General features: G+C 41.7%; 1 long non-coding RNA gene across 3 annotated transcripts in view; it reads right to left on the bottom strand.

Moving 5' to 3' along the window:
* The window catches only part of LOC133490341 (uncharacterized), a 223,561-nt gene that overhangs the window by 148,203 nt on the left and 54,737 nt on the right, over positions 1-20,621 (bottom strand). The window contains exon 4 of one of the 3 annotated variants that reach the window (XR_009792172.1): positions 10,354-10,609. The exons of the other annotated variants lie outside the window; for them this stretch is intronic. This is a non-coding gene — a long non-coding RNA (uncharacterized LOC133490341). Of the gene's footprint in view, positions 1-10,353; positions 10,610-20,621 lie in introns of those variants that run through there. 3 annotated transcript variants of the gene reach the window in all.

The raw sequence follows: 20,621 nt of genomic DNA, 5'->3' as shown, positions 1-20,621 counted from the left end.
TGAGTGTGACTTGCTCTTCAATAATTATGCTGCATTTTACACGCTCCATATAATTTGCAAGGTATCAATAAAACTATTGTACATGATGCCTGCAGACAGACAAATAACTAAATCATCTGATTTGGGTTGTGTGGGCATACAGTACAGCACTTTGTCTTTGACCTTAATCTAAGATCTTAAACATACACTGAAACGTCTGGGTTCTTCCTTCTAGCCAAAATCACAATATGAACTGGTGATTAAAAAATAATAATAATTTGACAAAAACCTGACTGCTTACTGGGAGTTGGGGGTGAGATTATTTTAGATTTTAACAGTGATACCTTGATTTATAAATTCCCCAACTTTTGAGTTTTTCAAGTTATGAGCCATCTCTTGCTTGGTTTTTCCAGTTTGTGTTAAAAATGGAGCATTTAAGGTACGGTGATGCCCTCGCATGCCACAATCGCGGATGCACTTTCCGCTTTTTTTTTTTTGAACGTGACAAACAGTCAATCACATAAATGCAAAATGAGGAAACTCACAAAGAGCGGCAGTAGGCAAAAATTCACACCCTGACGCTCACATGCAGAATAACCACCCAAGTCACTCACTAGGCCACGCCCCTTAAAGCCACACATACAACCCCACAGTTGTTATTGTCACTTATGCCTTGTCCAACATAGTTACTACAGTAGTTACTACAGTAATTGTCTTTACATTTGTTATTATGTTTTTTGTTTGTTTTTTATTCAATACTAGTTTTCTTTATCAAAACCATCTGTGTCAAGGTAAGACTGTAGTAGTAGTAGTATGTATGCAGCCTAAAACAACAAATGAAGAAAGCTGATGTCAGGCCAATCTTGGAAACATACTACATTGCCATTAAAACTCCACTTTAAGCCTTCAATAAGGATAAATTTAGCATTAACAACGCCCTAGGTTGTTGCTAAACTTCAGACTGAGACCAAAATGGTCACCGTTCTCGCTCTGACAGTTCCTTCCCTCGCCTTTAAAGAGGCCAGTGCGGGAGGAGGGGGTTAGGGGAGTTGATTAGAGGAATGACAGGTGAGTGGCAGACGCCTGGAGGAGCAAGAGGTGGACGGGGTTGGCGGAGGCGGTTGAGGGGTGGGGGGTGGGTAGCGTGCGAAGTGCAGCATGGGGCCATGGGTGGAGAGATGCCAGATTGGACCCTTGACGCACCTTGATGGCGCTGGCAGGCAGATGTGACACAGGTGAGGGCCGGCGTTGGCGGAGCTGGCGGGCTCCTCACAGCTGTTGATTTGACCCTGCGAGACAGGTGCACACGCAGGACGCCGACAGTGGAAGCACGCGTGTCGATTTGCACACACGCCAGCACAAACGAAAGGAGGTTTTCTCAAGTCTTTAGAGGAACCTTTTCACTGAATTCATCGGTCAAGAGTCAGGCTTCCCCGCTTGTATCTTCCTGCATCACATGAAGACATTTTTTGATAATTGTAAACTTCAAATTTTGTGGGAACGCTGTGGGGAAGGTCTTACTTTGATCCCCAATGCAAAACGCAAAGACATGTTTGGATCGATCGATGGATTAAGCAAAACTGACTACAACACGGGTGTCAAACTCAAGGCCCGTGGGCCAGATCTGGCTCTCCACATCACTTTATGCGGCCCGCGAGAGCAAAGCATGTGCATCCACCACCATGATTCTTGCTCAAATCTGTACCAAAATTTTAACTTGTCATATTTAACAAATAATAACGTTGTAATATTGCAAAAAAAAATGTGTTACAACCCCTTTTTACATTTACTTGAACAATAGTTGAACAAGCTATTATCCTTGACCTCTGATTTCAAACGTAGTTATCCATCAATTTTTTGTGTACCTGCAATAATATAAGAAAAACTGATAGATCGATACAATATTGCCATAAAATTTGCTTCTGCTCTAAAAGGCATTCCTTGCCAATTCATCTCGCTCTACTTGAGCCAATATTAGCCTCACCTCAAATTGACTGTTAGTAACCTCCTTTAAAATGTATTGGTACCCTAATGACTTACCCCGAATAGACTACCACATCGATATGTAGATTAGGTAAATCAGATAGAATAAATAAATATTAAAATTTATAAAATATAAAGACTTGAAACTGTGTCTTTTTCCATTTTCGCTTACAGTCTGTGTGCAATTCCACAACAGCCCCTACCCGCCATTTGCATCATCACCGATTAAAATCAATCATGGTACGCACGATGATAGGCAGCAGAAGAAGATTGAGACAATAGCGCTGCGCGCTACGCAGATGAGATATAAATTAATCACAAGTGTGATATTTTATTCAAAGGGCGTCCATATAGCGAGCGGGACACCCATCTGTCTCTGATCTCTCCAGGCAGCCATGTCATGTGGGACAAAAGTGAAGAGAAAGAAAGCCTGCCACCATCCATCTCTTTCTCTTTCTCTCTCTGCTCAGTGTCACTGCCACTCACGCGCCGCTATGATGTGTTTGTTCCTCTCCGCCTCCATTAACGTCACTCTCGGTCGACACGCTCACAAATGGAACGTCGCCCGGGCCTCCTAAAGAGGGGAAAGGGGACCACTTCATTTATGTTTTAGGTGTACATGGACACTAGAAATGCAGAACAAGAGTGATACATATATATTTTGACTTGTTAATGTATGTCTGCATGAACCAAAAAAAAAAAAAAGATTTTCTCTGGAACCGTCGAGCCATCTTACGGCATCAGTGTGCGGAGATGTTTGGCGCAGACCGAGTGGCGAGGTTGCGCCAGGGGTCAGCATTCTCAAAGGGCGACCAATTGGATCATGACCCATGAGGGACAGATATGGGCAAGGGATTTAGGCGGGAAGGTCGCGCCTGGGTCAAGGAGTGTCTTGCATTCCAGACTCCTAATCCTCTCCCGGCAGTCTGGAGCGGCGGCCCTCTTGCCGCTCCGCACAAGCGTGTCCACACACACAAAAAACAAGCGCACCTCCGACTTAAGTCTACGCCAACAAGAGCAGGTTGTGGTGATGGAGTGGATGAAGAGATTGAGTCTGCATGGGAACATTTCAGAACACAATTTCCCCCCCACTGCCCGAGATGTCTCAGTCCACACCAGAGGCATTTTTTTAGACAGTCAGTGTCCACATTAAAATATTGGCTGTCAATTGCATGCCAGAGCAACAGCTGGCGCTATAAAATGCGTAAGACCACTTTGGCACTTAAAGTCAGAGGAACTAAATAGATTGAGTCCCTGTTAAGTGAAAATAAATGTCTTCTGTATAAAATAAGGCTTCACAATGGTGTGGGCATGTCCGCTGAATGAGTGAAAACACGTCCTGCTGAAAACTGGATGCTCCTTGTTTAGCGGCTTTCTTATGCCGCCACATCTCTACATGTTTGGACCGTGAAAATATATCCGTTTAAAGCCTCCGATAGCGGGAATACACCCCACTGGGTCATTGTGGGGCTTTTCGTGCGGCAACCAGAGGCGCTAGCCACCAGCTAGCTTGCTTGCGAGCTAACAGGCTTCCGGGGGTTCCTCTCAGCCGGCGGCTGGGCGACTGAGCTTTTCTTTTAATGGTGGCATACAGGGAAGACGCATCTTAGGGGTGCAGGCATAGCTAGCTAGCTAATTGCACATCGCAATTGCGCTGGATAAACACTGATGCAAACAAAGGCGCTCAAGTTCTTATATAGGGGAAGGGGTGACTCATCTCAGACCCAAGTGTATGATTGTGTGCCGTTTTAGCCACAGCCCCCCAAAAAAATCAGGACAACGTAAATGGTGAAAAACTATTTTGAAGGCTTTAACTCCATTAATCTGTAATACAAAGTTCTCAGTCACATTTCACAATGAAATTAAACAGCTTTTAGAAACGAATTTCTGAATTCACTTGACAGGGTCTTTAAGAAAGCAAATGAATACATGCATACGCAATTTCCATATTGAGCCAATGAGAAGAAGTCTTTCGACGGGAAAAGCCACAGTGACAACGGTAAAGTGGAGTAAACTAAATGTCACATAAAATCTGAAAGTTTTCAAGAAGCCAGTTTCTTGAGATCTAAACCTGAGTTTGCATGAAAAAAGGCTGTTTTAACAAATCAGAACCCTGAGGGGGGGCAGGGGGGCACAGCATGATAATCTAACAAAAGAACAATAATCAATGGCACCTATGATACTATTTTCCCTTTGGCCAATCAAAAATCTGAAAATAATTTCCCAGAAAAAGGCAAAAATAACATCAAACGGAGTTACTAACCTACTTGAATATAAGACACCATGTCCTACAAACAAACCAGACCAAAAGAGAGAAGAAAAAAAAGGGTTTTGTTTTTCTTTTGGGCTACACAAATGCTGAAAAAACAGCTGGCCAGAGTGTGGCCTAAAACCGGGAAAGACCAGGACTATTTTTAAAATGAGCCACACGTAATTGCCATGTTCTTGCAGACATGGTATTAAAGTCGGGGGGGAAAAAAAACACCAAAAAAAAGTCAGTGTAGTCTCCTCGAACTCATCATCTTCTACAGAGACTGCGTGGATTCTGGTTGCCCTCCCGGGCTCAAATCCCTGACCTTCCACTTATCCACCCGCCTCCTACTGGGCCATCCTGTTTTCCCCCCATGCTGAGACACCACAGTGGCCGGGATGTGGGTAATTTGTCAGGGCAACCCAACCCCCCACTGGTGGTACCTTTGTATGTGTCTGAGTGTGTCAGCATGCAAGCATGTGTATGTATTAGAGGAGGAGAGAGGGGTGGCTTTCCTCCAGGAATCCCTCCAACTATGTCGCCACGCAGTCCCGGCCGCCCCGGACAAGAAGCGGCCGAGCACGGTCATCCCGACTATTTCAAACATGCGACAACTCGATACGGCGTACGTGCCGGCCAACGCCGAGCGGCTGCCTTTTCTAAATACATCTACATTACATCCGCATACACAAAGGCGACTGTACGCCAGAGGTGACAAGGGTACTCAGACTCTGTGCGTAAGTAGAAATACAGATACTTGTGTTTAAAAAATAAATAAATAAAATTAAATAAATTTCTTTTAAAAAAGGACTCTGGTGAAAGTAGAAGTACTGATCATTCAACTCCAGTACCGACTCTGAAATGTACTTAAGTAAAAATTGTTCACCTAATACCACAATTGCCCAAATCTTATTTCACTTACTGACAAAATATCAATAAAAATACCAACATGCATGCTAAGAATGTTTTTTTTCTAATATAGATTCTCAATCATCCAGGTCATGATAATCTGCACTTTGAATCGAGGCAACTGGACTATTCTGCTTTGTTGAATTTTGTTACAAGCATTATTTATTTTTTATTTTTTTTGCACCTGTCAAATATAATTATCATACAATGTTTTGTTTTAGAGTGAGGTTAGGAAAGAAGACATTGTTCCGCTCTCTCTCAGCTATTGTATTATCACTAAGTTGCAGTTGCATGAGGCAGATGATAACTGCCAGTTTATGTGTGTGTGTATACAAACTCGCCACAGGAGAAAATAGTATTAAAAAAAAAAAAAAAAAAAAACTTCTTAGAAAGAAGTCATCAAGATGTATTTGAACTATGTCCTTGCATGCAATCGTTTTTTTAAAGGTTTGAACTGTAGCTATCATTATTATTATTATTATCATTATTGTCAAAGTGCTCGACCTGTCTTGTCTATTAAAGGGTAAACATTTTTCCTTTGACAAATGTACAATACTATACTTCACTTATTTACACAGTAACACAGTGTTTGTACTTCTTTCCATCCCAGCACTCCTGATGATTTGGCTCGAGGGCATATGTTGGGGGAGGGGGGAGGTGGGGGGGGGGGGGGGGGGGGGGGTGAACCTGTTGAGATTTACTCTACAAATCACACCACACGCACAAGACACACAAACGGGGGGCGACAAAATTGCTCCATCTGTGGCCTGGATCGCACGTAACGCGGCAGTTTGTGTGCACTAAGTAAAGCACACCCGGGCAGGCATTGGCCTCCTACTGTTTGTTTTGGAGTGGCCCTCCTTCTGGGCCTTCAAGTTGTGCAACCCCCCACCCCCTCCCCCTCCCCAACAACCTCCTGCTCACTTCCTATTCCACTACACCATACCAAAGAGATCCAAATAAAACACAGGCTAAACATAATGTAGCAGCATGTCAGCGGCAGGGGCCCAGAGCAAGGCTGTAACATGAAACGCCGTGTACCAGCCATTAAGGAGCAGAGCGAGCGCGGCTACAGTTTCTTTGCCGCCCCGTATGTCGTCCGACGGCGGGCCTTGTATGCTAGCCAGCGGCAGGATTGACTGATGGATCCTGTGCGGCTGTGCAGCGCTCGGTGGACCAGAGAGAAGTCCCGGCAGGGGACCACCTCTCTGCGCACCCCCCCCCCCCCCCCCCCCCCATCCCCCCGCCCCCTCGGGCCCACTGCACTGCCATCAATCTCGGCGCTGGGAAAGACCTGACAACGCAGCGCCAGCTTTGGAAAAGCGGCAGGATGCAAAAAAAATAAAAATAAAATGCAAAAAAAATCTTAAGAAGGCGCAAAGCAAAAATAAACGTAATCTGGGAAATAGGGCGGCGCGAGTGAGGTCACATCGTGAACGTCAAACGGGAAGACTGTTATTGTTTGAAGTGTGTTCATGCGTCGCATTGTTGTTTCATACGCGGCATCACCCAACCCACCTCATGAGTCACATTTGTCAGGTTGGCATCATACAAGCTTTGAACTAAAGTGGGAAATTCTTTTTTTAAGGGCCATCCCGCCGAGTCAGTGCCATTTGCTTCCCCAGGGGGGAAAAAAATTTATAAATGCAGAACTAACTGTAAAATACTTGTTTTTTTATATTAAGCAAAGTGCCTTGTAGATTGATCTACTTGCATAATTAATAAATGCATTTTAAAAAGATTAGTGTAAACTACCTTGAACAGTGAAGAAAAAAGCATCTGCTGCCTCTCCCACTACCTAAAAGTAGACTTTACCGTGAAATATAATCATTGAAATCCTTCAGACTTTTTTTAAGCATTTGTCTTACTACTTATTTCAACTATACTTTAAGAATATTTTCTTTATAACAAACAAAAAACAATTTAGTTTAGTCCCTAGGTTTTCACTCAGTCCTGTTACGCTAACATTACCCCCTCTAAAAAATTTGGAATATTCCACAAGTCACATGGTCCACGGGAAGTTGCATCATTCGGATCCTCTGCAGGCCATGGGAACGCCAAAAGAAGTTCACTTATTTATTTTTCTATGACTGGGGTTAAAATCTCATTCAGTCCTGTAATCTATATTATTTTTTATGTTCTTTGTTTATCTTTGAAATCCTTTATATTTTTGGGTTTTTTTTGGGGGCAAATCACTGTCACATGCTTAGTGTCAACAAATTATTTGGATAGATGCCATGTGGCTTTATTTCATGTATTTGCCAATTATATGCTAAAAACTCACTTCTGTTACTTTCTGTCCAATGAGGAGTTAAAATTAAATAAAACGATGACACAAATAATTAAATTGCATGAGACGGGCCAATAAATATTTTGAGTAGTTCACTATGTCTATTATCAGATTTAGAGTTGAAAAAATACAGAAAATTAAGTTTATTTTGACACAGTTACAAAGAGCAAATGGCACCGATTACATGGAATGGCCAATAACCATTCATGGTGGCATTTATTAGAAATATTTTTTAATCAGAGATAATTGACTTTTCGAAATTAAAAAAAATCTACACTATCATTCTTTTTATTAGAAATTATTAAAATGAAATGAAATTTATTTGCATTGTATTATTTTATTTTAAAGGCTTGTTTGATGTTTTTATCACTCCATTTCTATTATCACATAAGGGGAAATTGCTGACATGCGGTCAGTGTCCATTTTCAACCTTTTTTTTTACTAAATATGGTTCCCGAAGTGTGTAGCTTTGGTGTTTTTTTTTTTTTTTTTTTTTTTAAATAGCTGCCTTAAAATCTATTTTTGAATTTAAATAAAACAAAAGAATTCTCATGACTAAAATCATTTAATGAAGACAATTTATAGTTAATATAATGAATAAATATGTAAATTAATTCTTTAAATAAACCCCAAGTGAGCATTCAGAACAGGGGTCCTCCAGGAACTATGCGTCACCCCGCTCTGAAAATAGCTCACCAGTGAAAATAAAACTCCCGATAGCATAAAAATGATTAAATCAGTTCCAAATTACTGTGAGAAATCAATCACATGATCAGTGTCTTCACATTGATGAATAGCATTCTGAATAATATGTAGCATAATATAAAAGGGAATTTCAGCAAATTTGTTATTTGAGAAGTGTGTATCAAACTGGTAGCCTTTCGCATTAAACAGTACCCAAGAAGTAGTTCTGCATTTTAAAAAGCTTGGTGACCCCTAATTTAAGACTTTAAAGGCATATCATAAGATCTTTGTAATATGTTTATTTTAATGTTGCGTGTAGAACTGCAGCGCATCATACCGAGAGGTGTTTCCAATGCTTGATTTAGCTACACGACAGTGACAAACAGAACATTCCTACAAAGTGAACAGAATTTTTGGAAAAAAAGCTCTTGTACAGGATCACAAGTGTACCTAATGTTTTGGCCGGTGAGTGTTCCAAACTGATTTGAAAAACAGAGCAGGAGGGAGTTGTCAGCGTGTAACAAAAAAAGCCCTTGTGGTGTGAACACTCGCGGTCGCGGAGGACTGTTGCACGACATCCCATAATTTGACACGGTCGAGGTGAGAGCGAATGTCTGCTGTGGTCTTGCTGCACTGACGACGTCCTCTAATTCGACATTCCACAAGATTCTACCGAGGACGAATTAAAATGATTTAGGAGACATTTAAAGTATAGCTCTCTTTACTCGCCGCCACTCGGGGCGCTCGCGGAGGAGGAGCTGTGGTCTTCGATGGCGGATGAAAGCACACATGTAAATGCTATTGCCCGGCTTCGGGCTTCGAGCAGAGGCCGAAGGACGGCCAAGGTGAGAAATAGTTGTTGGCCTCCTCTTGCGTCCACGAGGACTCCGAGAGCTGAGAGAAACGTAAGGAATTTCTCATGCCTCGGAGGGAAGCGGCGCCTGGGTCTCACTCTCGGAGAGTGTATATATATATATATATTTTTTTTTTTTCCCCCAGTGTACACCAACATATGGGGACCGGCGTGACAATGAAACAAACATAAACCAATTACAGTTCAATCTGTTCAATGCCAATCTCAGTTGAAGTTGATTGTCAAACTAAACATGAAACAAGGACAATTACACGTTGTTCATTAAAACAACCAAATTACATTGGTTTAAGAAAGGCCCGCTAGATTAGCGCTAGCATATAATGGAAAATCCCACTGACATTCTAACAGTTATCATCGGTAGTTGCGGTTTTACAGCCCTTTAAGTAATGGATATTTGAACACAGATGTTGGAACAACACATGTAGACAGATAATACTGGATAACAATACACACAGGCATATATTATTGATCCTCTACAAAAAAATTGTAAAAAATATTACAAAAGATATTACTTGCCTTTCTGCTACAATTGAGTACGACATATAGATGTCAAGTTTCCAGCAATTATCTCCATTTAGAAAGAAATCTCTGAAGTCACTTTACAGGGTCTTCAAATTTGACTTTCCTCTGTCATTAAACTTTGACTTCAATATTATAAAATTACAACTTTATCTTGGACAAATACCACTATTGTCGAAAGATTTACTCTTTATCCAGACAAAATACAACTTTGTTCTTGTAAAGAAAAAATAAAACTTTATACTAACAATATGAGCCCTTTTTTCCTCTAAAAAAATATGAATTTTACACTGTAAAACAATGTCTTTTTCTCAAAAATAGGCAACTTTTTAATTAGGCCAGGGGTGGGCAAACTTTTGTGCTCAAGGCCCACATTTGCCTTTTAAAGCGGGGACAGGTGGGCAGGTCATTTGTAAGTGAGGTTTATAAAAAATAAATAAATAAAAATAAAAAAATAAAAAAGGCCTATACAAAACATCAATAGATATATCCATCCATCCATCCATCCATCCATTTTCTGAGCGGCTTCTCCTCACTAGGGTCGCGCACTCACATTCACACCTATGGGCAATTTAGAGTCGTCAATTAACCTACCGTGCATGTTTTTTGGGATGTGGGAAGAAACCCACGCAGGCAAGGGGAGAACCTGCAAACTCCACACAGGCGGGGCTGGAGATTGAACCCCGATCCTCAGAACTGTGAGGCGGACGCTCTAACCAGTCGACCACCGTGCCGCTAAACATAAAACAAATAGTTAAAATAAAGAACAGAACCATCTTCAACCTGGACTTATATAATTGTCAGAGAAATTTTATTGCATGTGACCCCCTGGGCCCTACTTTGCCCACCCCTGCACTCGAGACAAACGATGTTGTGTCAGCAAACGCCTCAAAGATCCAATCTGCAAGATCGTGGAGCACTACGGACTCGTTTTGTCGAGGAAAGGGAGATTAGGCCGGAATGTAGCTGTAGCTGTGTCAACAAATAATAGCTTTGACAATGACTTGTTATTGGCTGAGCTATAAGTAGAACCGTCGGATAGTTTGGGCTTTTTCTTTTTTTAGGGTCATCTATTCCGGTGAGGCGGCTCAAATCTTGGCTCCGCGGAGACGAGAGGAAGCTGTGGAAGGAAATGAAGCGAGCAAGAATGAATGAGGCTTGCAGAACAAGAGGCATAGCTGGTGAGGAGAGTTAGTTTACAGTGCAATCAGCATTAAGGAAATTGGTTTGCACTAGCGCTGAGAGTTGAGCGAAGTGATTGATGCTAAGCTAGGCTAGCGGGGGAAGGAAGTGGAGAAATAGCAGCAGGCCAGGCCACACAGAGCTGTCAACTACTTCCTGGTCAAAGCACGGTGTGAAGTACGCTTCCTGCCGTCAGCCCTCGTGTGAAGTATGCAAGGCACACTTTGAGAGAATTTCAAACGATTTTGTATAACAACAAAAAAAGTAGTTGACTGGAATGTGTAGAAGACTGACATTTTATTCAATTAGAACGCTTCGTTCATGTGGCGTCGGAGGCACATCTCGCAAGAACTTTGTTGGATTGCACACACGCACAAAATAAAATGTAAGGAGAAACGCTTTGAAGGATAATGACAACAGTAGCTCATATTTAGTGAGATCTGGTACATTGTAGGTGTAAAAACTGATTCGCAACTTTTCAGGTTACACAAAAAGGCCTATTTTCAAATATGTTTAAGATGCCTTTAAAGGGTTATAAAACCGGTGACACAGATGTTATTTGTTAGCCCATCTGTGGCGTTTTGTATCATTTGTTAGCCGTAAGCTAAACAGACAGGCAAAGCTCTGTGTTTATTTACATAGAGATCATGCAGTTGTCTTTGTGTCATGCTTAGTTTTACAGCAAACTTCAACTGGGAGTGGCATTAGACAGATTGAAGCCTCTTTTTTGTTCACTATCTGCCAAACGTCTGCTTGTTTTGAAGTAAGTTGAGATGAGTTCCATGTTCGCAATTCTTTTGCTCAAAGCAAAGCAAATCAATCAGCCAAACGGCGGCTTGTTAAATTGAAAAACTCAAGTCAGGTCACCGGTATCTTAAGGCACCACTGAGATGATAAGGAATATTAGTACCTAGGGGGAGAGTTAAATAGGATTTCATACAGTAAGTGCTTTGGGTAACAGACAAATTACATTTCTAAAGATTGCATTAAAAAGCTCAGGTCATGCGGCATGAGAATTCAGTCAGATAAGCGCTACACTGTAATTAGTAGAACGTATGAAAATGTACACGTCATGTGTGCTCACAGCTGTTGAATGAAAAGTGAATGAGCTACTGTTCTCACGCCAGCGCCCAAAGCCATTGTCCCAAGGGACGACATCATTTCCACTTCCTAATGATTCCCCAAAATTCCCCACCAAAAATAGTCAACATATCGCAGAGTGTTTGGTCATGGTCACGTAGCACTGAAGTCTGTTCAGAAGAAGCTTGTTAGGGAAATATTGGAAAGGTTATGTGTTGTTGTTGTTTTTGAAAAGGGTAAGCACTAACACTAGTTTCTCTGTAATTGTGTAAAAATATTGTGTTTTTGTGCAGCATGTCATTTTTTTCTGCAGTCCACAGGAGTTGAAGCTCAAGTTGCTGGAAACTAGCAACGTACTTTACTTTTCATAGTGTTTCCGACACAAATCTTGCGAGAGCATGCACAAGGAAATCTGAGCGCGCACACTGACTCATCCCAAACTGTTTTCAAATCAAATGATTTAAGAGTCCTAATGTGACAACCATGTGCAGAATCACGCTGGGACTGGACTTGTTTCCATATGCAAAGACGCTCACCGTCCCACAAAGGATAGCAGTGGTGGGAAGTAACAAAGTACAAATACTTAAGTAGATTTCGCAGGAATCTGTACTTTACTTATTTATTTTTCTGATGATTTTTGTTTGTTTGTTTAATTTTTTATTCCCTACATTTGAAAACAGATCTGAACTTACTTCGTCAAAATAGACTTTTTTCAACCTCCACGGATGACGACAGGTCGTAATCAAGATTTAAATACTGAGCGCTAAAGTCAATCTTAGTTGCGATGTATTGATGGATGGTTGGATTGAGATCTTGGAGACTATTTTTTATCCTTTTTTTTATTATTATTTGCTTTCATGCTTTGCTGTTCAAAAATGTCTTGACGTGAAACTGGTCCATGGCGCAAATAAGGTTGGGGACCGCTGTACCGTGCTGAAAAAATATCAGTTATGTCATCGATTAATGAATGGAATCGACTTTCATAGTCAACTACAAAAAATTTTTTTTATTGCGTTGTCTTGTGCCAGCCTAAAAACCACCAGCTTCTGCCGTCCAAATGCTCTCCATCTAATCGAAAAAACACACACAGGAAAGTTCTTTTTTTTTTTTTTTTTAAACTTATCTTTTTTATGTTTTGTTCTGCTCATGCATCTTGTCTGAATTTAGCTTGCACTGTGTGATTTTGAGCGTTATTAAACGAAAGACTTTGTGTGCAGAGGTTGTTTCTGTTTGTACCAAGTTATCAAAATGGGTATTGTATATCCCGGACAGTAAAAAAAAAAAAAAAAAATTTACTTTTGTACTACTTCACACTCACAGTCTATAATTTATTAATTGAAGAAGTTGAATCAGTACTTCGACTTTTACCAGAGTATTTTCTACACAAGTATCATATCTGTACTTCTACTTAAATACAGAGTGTGAGTAGTTTTATTATTCATCAAAAGATAGCTCATCATACTGAAAAGAAGCCATAAACCTCCTCCACTAGCATCAGCAAAATTGCCTCTGCACACAAACCGTCAACACCGCATGAACCAGTGCAGTCTTCGGGGCACCGTGTCAAAACTTGGCCGGGCGCTTGCCAACAGTGGTGCCACGTCAAGATCTTGACAATAGCAGTTGCAGTGTACACGCAGCGTAATTAAGCAACAGAGGACACGGCAGCGAGGAGCAAGAGACGCACTCGTGCCCTTGATACTGGGGTGTTGGCGTTGATGGCATTTTTTCTGACAGCTCCATCTCGTCGCCAGACCAAGAACGCCTCACATCTCCTGACGTCTGCTTTACTCATCGCTGCCTCAGCATGACGAGGAAGAGGTAGAGGAGGAAACGGGTTTTGTATGGGTCTGTGTAGTGTTTAGGGCTAGAGGGAACCCCAGCATGGGCGCGATTCACCATTCACGAATTCATCTATTCATATTTTTTTTTTTCTGTGAAACCTATCCTCAGCTATTTGCTGAAAAACTGACCTGTTTGTGTACTTTTGTGCTCTTTCTGTAACGCCTTAGAACGCCACAAAATGGCTAATAGGAAAGTAGTAATTGGCATCAAGGAAGTATTGTTAATGTGATACATCTGGACCGAGAGAAAAACTGCAATGAAAAACTGCGACCTTGTACCAGGCTCCACATACAATATACTGCGCTGTTTTTGTTTTTGTTTTTTGTTTTTTAATTGAACCACAAAAACATGGCACGATTGTCAAGGAAGAAGCTGATTGCCACAAAGAGAGGAAACAGGCAATAATGGGGGAGAGAGTGTGAATATTTTGAGAGGCTGTCGGCAACGATCAATCGCCCCTTGCGTTTCGATCCACGCTTTGAAATGTTTTTTTGTCGGTGGTTGTGTGTGAAAGCTCGTGCATTTTTGATTGGCTGTCACATCTGCGTCGGAATGCACCGTAGCAAAACTAGTGGCCGACGGTCGGCCACTCACAAAAAGTAGTTCCCAAACCCCGCACACTGTGCGACAGTTGAGTCATGTTCGGCAGACGTTTGCCTCACGGGCCTCCCATGACATAGAAGCTTTTTTTTTTAACAATTTTACTTTAGGGATTATACTGCAGAGGTCTTCCAATTATTGTCAGGGGTTCAAATTCCCAACTATGTCCCCCACCACAAATAATTAAACAAGGAGACAGAACCCCCGAGATGGAGATGGACATTTTACGTGAACTCATCTTTCTCACACTTCCAGGCAGTATTGAGTTAAAGTCCCATCCCTTTTTTCTCCTCTCTCCCAGTGGCTCAGTGTCTTGATTTATCTGATGGAAGGAATTCTACACAGGGCTCGGGCTCTGGTGGTATCCCTCCGCAGTAACCTTTTCCCCCCACCAGATGTTCCGCTCTCCAAACACGCTAATGTTCATCCCCAAATCCCCGTACAAACATATCAAGTGGTCGCTACATGTTTACGCTGGCCACCGGCCGACACAAGTGACAGGGCCGGCGACACAAGTGTTTTGGCGGGGGGGTCGGAGGAAGACAGACAGACAGACAGACAGACAGACAGACGGACGGAGATGTCAGACATATGCTCGGGCCAGCTGACGACACGGAGATGACCTGGACGAGTAAGTGGAGATGATGTGAGGAGGGGGCGGGTTCTGAGAAAGGGATTGATCACTCCTCCAAATGTTGTAATGGCTGATACTTTAAGATGGACTGTAGCATCTGTATTCATTTTTTAACTGAAGCTGTTCTATGGTGGTGCAGTTTACTAATCAAAGACAAACGCACAAGGCATGGGTTACCTTCTGTGACATTAGTTGATTTATAAAATAAAGCTAAAAGACCCTGGAAAGTTAATTCAGACGTGTTTATAAATACAATATATAGTTCATGTTTGACGATAATTATTGAATTAATGTGCAAAGACTGAGAACTATGCAGAACAATTGAGGAGGTATATATCCAAATATATTATAAATTGAGTGCCTTTGTTCACATCAGTGGTTCACCTGTGCAATTGCGAGTTACTTGCTTATTATTACCAGGCCCAAAGCTGTTAGCATGCGAGCTAGCTGGTGGCTAGCGCCTCTCGTTGCAAAAGCCCAGCGACGACCCGGTGGAATATATTCCAGCCAGCGGAGGCTTTAAGCGGATACATTTTTGCGGTCAAACATGTCGGGATGCGTAGGCTTAAGAAAGATGCTAGACAAAGTAGCATCCGTTATTCAGTGGGACGTGGTTTCACACATTCAGCGGACATGCCCACAGCATTTGAGAGCGAAGACAACAGATTTTTTTTTTTTTTTTTTTTTTTTTTTTACCATTTTCAAGCCTCATTTTACATACTTTGTTGATTTTATTAAGCATTGAAATTTGTCAGAGTTGATAACAATACTCTTTTCTGTCTCTCTATCCATCCATCCATCTCCGGTACCGACCTTCCTATCTATGCTATCAGTAACTCTACTGGGATCTTGTTATTTGTGCCTTTTCTAGTGAATGACTTTCTTCTGACTTCTGATTGGCTAAAATGACTTAAAATCGGTTATGAGCGCCGCTTTTATTCTTGTGTTGTTACTTGACCAAAGTAATTGTCACCTTTACGTGGGTAAAAATTATTGTTTTGTCAGCATCATATTATTCAAGAGTTGTTATTATGCCTTTTCCTGGAGGTCTGATTGGCTAAAACATCTTAATGGCATTTCATTTCCATGCAAACTGTTTTAGGTCTTAATTAACTTTTGTCTTTGTTTTCTTCTTTATAAATTATGGACAGGGTGGTTATTTACCCCAACTCATTTTTGGTTGAGGTTGTGTGTGGAGTTGTTATTGTGCCTTCTCCCCTCAAATAGCTTTCCTCTGGGTTCTGATTGGTTAAATGGGTTTTCCAGTTAGCGGATATAGCGACAGCTGTTTATTTATTTTTTTTCTCCTCTGTGGGACGTCGTGTCCTATCTTTCTATGTATCCATCCCAGGGAATATGCAGAGCAGACACCGTAAAATGACTGTAAGGGCGTAGGAGAAGAAGAAAAAGCAGCAGCCGGTGATGCTGCCCTCCCAGTGACCTCCTCCATGACACAATGAGCCCCAAATGGCAGACATGAGCGAGGATCAAGTGCTTCAAAGTGCGCCGGCAGAGATAAACCCCAACAGGCCCTCTTTGAATGATAAAGTATTTTTTTTTCTTGTAGAAATTATGTTGCTACCATGACACCTGGATTGTATGGAGCCAACACCTCATCCAGTTAATGGACAGGGGCAAATAAATAGCTTGGTTGGATTACCAAAGATGCTTAAAGCAGACATAAGTAGCAATTTCTTTTCTTTTTCAAGTCTCCAGCCGGCCTCGGAGATGGGTTTACTCTCTATTGTGACAATAGAAAATACGGTTGCTTTAATGACAGACATGAGCCCAAACAAACTATGACCCAATTTTGCAAAAATCCACTTTTTCCTTTCATGATAATCACTTGGATTTAGAGTGTCAAACTCAATTCTGCATGACCCTTGTCGCAAACCAGGCTGCCCATTTGGGAACCTTCTCATCCACAATTAGTTACTTCTTTGTGGCCCTCAATTGCAAACTGGACACACTTACCTTGGTTTATTGTTGTCAGCTGTATTCTGTGCCCATTGCGGCGGAGAAACAACCGTCATTGATTTCCTCTTTCCTTATCGTAATGGAAGTATGAAAGGTTTGAGTGGTTCCTTTTTACGAGTGACGCCTTCCTCCACTACTTAGCCTTGAGGCCACTGAATGGATGGAGAGCAACAAGGGCAACCAAAAGCTGTTTGGTAAACACCTCGCAATGTCTGTGCAATGTGAGTTTGAGGCCAAGGGGTGCTCCTTAGACACAGACATGCTACAACACTGCATGTTTATCAGGCTCAACGCCCACCTACTGTGCAGCACTGTGTACAATGCCACAATTAGAATTGCGGTTTGTAAAATGATTGTAAAAAACTGCACTATGGAAGTGTTAGCAAAAGTGTGGGGGGGGGGGAATTAACATTTTATTATTAGGCCTGGGTGACTTCCTGGTTCATAGGGGATGGCCAGATGGTTGAGGCAAATTTTTGCAGATTTAATGAATAGAATTCAAAAGAGGCAGCATGGTGGGCAACTGGTTAGCACATCCGGTTCTGAGGTCTCGGGTTCAAATCTGGCCTTCCTGTGTGTAGTGTTCTCCCCATGCCTGCGTGGGTTTTCTCCGGGTGCTCCAGTTTCCTCCCACATCCCAAAAACATGCGTGGCAGATTAATTAAAGACTCTTAAATTGCCTGAAGTTGTGAGTGTGAATGGTTGTTTGTTTATATTACCTTTAACACTGGAAACATATCATTTGTTTTCTGTTCTTGCTTCCTTAATTATTTTCCTGAAATGTTATTTGTTCATTTTCAAAAATGTTTGTTCATAATGTGCTTAGTGTCAACATGCTATTAGCCTAAATGCCAAATGGTTACGTTTCATGAATTTGCTAACTCTATGCTAAAAACTCACTCAAATCAGGGGTTTGTGTACAATAGAATGACGTAAAAAAGTTAAGTTGCCTGAGATAAGCCACCACACATTTTGAATAAATTCAATATGCGTATTATCAGATTAAGAGTTTAGGGGGACCATTTATCTTATTTATCTTATGGTCCCTAACCTATCTCTTCCACCATTCCTTTCCTGAGCCTTTTTTACCCTTTAAGGCCACATTAGTTCTTGCTCAAGTCCAGCACTCCTTCTGCTACTGCAGTAGCCCAATATATGTCTCCTCTTTCACTATTTTAAATCTGCAAATCTTTCCAATTTTAAACACCCAAAAACCCTTTTGGGAGAATGTCTCTGATCTGAGCTTCAAGACTGTTGCTCAACTAGGAACAGAAGTCAATTATAAACTGAGAATACCCGATCCCTGCAAAAGAGGAGACGGAAGCGATTAATGCCTTAAAACGAAACACAACTGAAAGAGGCTGTGGTGAACTCTTGGGCCAAGCCCATCTCCAGACTTAAACCCTACAGAGCATGTATTTTGCCTGCTAAAGAGGAGACTGCAGGGAGTAACCTCTCCAAAGTAAAAAGATAACTGAAAAAGGCTGCAGTGAACATCACGCAATGAACTAGTTTGCGCCACAGTGTCAGAACAAGTGGTGACGCGGTATAAGAAGGCATGCTAAGCTACCGCCCTACTTAGCGTTTTTCATTTGCTAGTTTTTAACTCTACCATACGAGTGTTTTTCATCCAAATATTTACTTTAATTTTACTTTACTACTGTGTTAGTGTCGGCTAATGACAGACTACGTACGGCATCTTCTGACTTACATACAAATTTAGGTTACGTTGCCGCCGGAGGAACAAAACTCCATGACGAGGACGTCTTGTGTTATGGGCATCCACGGTGACTGCTGTCAAAACAACAAAGCTACAGGTGGCCTAAGACTTTTGCACAGTAGTATATATGAGCTGAAAGCTATTAACTTCCCCTATTAGTCTCTTTTGAACATTGAGAGCTGGAAAAAAAAGTCTATGCTCATCTCTGTAGAAACAACCTTAATACATGTCAAGATGCTTACATGCTTTTTTTTTTTTTTTTTTACAGGTCACCTAATTCTACTTTCATGTTCAAGTAATGTGAGATACCTTTAATCTCGTGGCTGACTTCTTTGCTTAATGATGAGCCCAAGTGGAGAAACAGAAGGAAGAGCAGCGCTTTTCTCGGTAATAAAGCCAAAAAGGGGAAGGCCGGCGCTCAACCTGTCAGCTCGCAATCTAAATGCATACAGGATTGCTTTTAAAGTGGGTGCTGCTGATATTCTGCTATGATGTTAAGGCTTCTCTTGACGGGTGGTAAAAGCCCAAGAAAAATCTCTTGCAGAAGGCTCGAATTGTAAAGGAACAAGTTGTCGCTTTCTTCTGAAAAAAAAAAGAAGAGGCGGTGGAAAAATAGGAGCATCTCACTGCGCGTTGTCCTCCTGTGCTGATGTCACATTGATTATGCTGATCATAAACCGCGTTTGTTTACCCCTCGCTCCCCGCTGTCAGTCATCCATCTGCGGAGATGAGCGCAAGTCACACTAAAAGCCATCTTTTCCGTGTTTTTGCTGCATTTGCGGGTCACGCCGCAGAAAAAGGCGCTCCCAGCGGATGTCGTTTTTCCGCCGCGCTCCCGTATATTAATTGCTTTTTAATGTCAGCCTCCTCTCCTGGAAGTTGTCGCGTACTTACAAATCAACAACAATAAGGTTCTTTAATGTCGCCGGAGCGGGCCACAGCCACGACTAAAAGGGTACGCTTACTGAATAATCCATGCTGGCTGCGGCGGAGTGGAGGCTGCTAACGGAAGAGTGGGAACAAGAGGCCATTTGGCTTTCTTTCCACCGCGTCCCAAGTGTCCCCTGCTCCCATCTGTGCGCATGTTGCAAGATGGGACTTTGGTGCGGACGATGATGGGAAGATGTAACAGTGATCCAGCTAACCCAATGAAGCAATGTGACATGCGCTCCCTCCTCATTTTCATCTTAGACCACAACTTGGGGCAAAATTGGACTTTGGCATTCATTATTAATCCACACACTTATCAGGAAAAGGCTCATTGTTCTGCACTTGCCTCTAAGATGAAGTGTCACATTTTGGAAAGGCTGAGAGTTCGACAATAAGCAAAATATTGTTTTAAGGCAAAATATAGCATTTTCAACACGTCGGCAAACTTTGTGTGGTCTTGCAACCACACAAAGACCCTAAAATTGCGAGTACGTGATTGTAACTGTTAAAAGAATATATTTTTTAAAAATAATCCTTACTTTTAGCAATACAAAAAAAAACAGGATCCACAAAGATTGCCGACATGCTACGCTAAACACATTAGACGATGTAAATTCAAAACAGTAATTGTAAAGCCCGTTCTCATTTGATTTTTGTAAATTGTTATATTTTGTCTTGTAAATGATAGAAAAATGTATTCACCATTAAGCAACAGCAGAGTCCATTCTCACAAAAGAAACAGCAAGACGTGTCATAACCACCCTGCTAAGCTAACGGCGTCAACATGATGTCAAAATAAATCATTTCTGTGGCTAGAAATATCACGTTTTCAGCACGCCAGCCATGTTTGGGGAGTCTTTTGCGATTGGGGAGTCTTTTGCGATAGGATCCACAAACACGGCCGGCATGTTAAGCTGCTATAGTTTGCCTCAAAAACATATTTATGTGTCAATACAAAGTATCTGCAACAGTGGAGTTAATAAAATTTGTCACACTTTGTAAGCTAACTACTTTGAAATTGTGGGGGGGGGGGGGGGGAATATTGAATCTTTGTGGCAAAATCTGACGTTTTCGAATCTATCTGCCATGTTTGTGGCGTGCCTTGTGACAGGAGCCACACACAGGGCCAACGTGATGTGCTAAAATTGCCATATAGTTTGTTTT

Source organism: Phyllopteryx taeniolatus, chromosome 15 (assembly GCF_024500385.1).
Source record: "Phyllopteryx taeniolatus isolate TA_2022b chromosome 15, UOR_Ptae_1.2, whole genome shotgun sequence".
In the NCBI taxonomy this organism is placed as follows: Eukaryota; Metazoa; Chordata; class Actinopteri; order Syngnathiformes; family Syngnathidae; genus Phyllopteryx; species Phyllopteryx taeniolatus.
The sequence above is the reverse complement of the archived record's forward strand: the minus strand, read 5'-3'. Positions and strand labels throughout refer to the sequence as shown.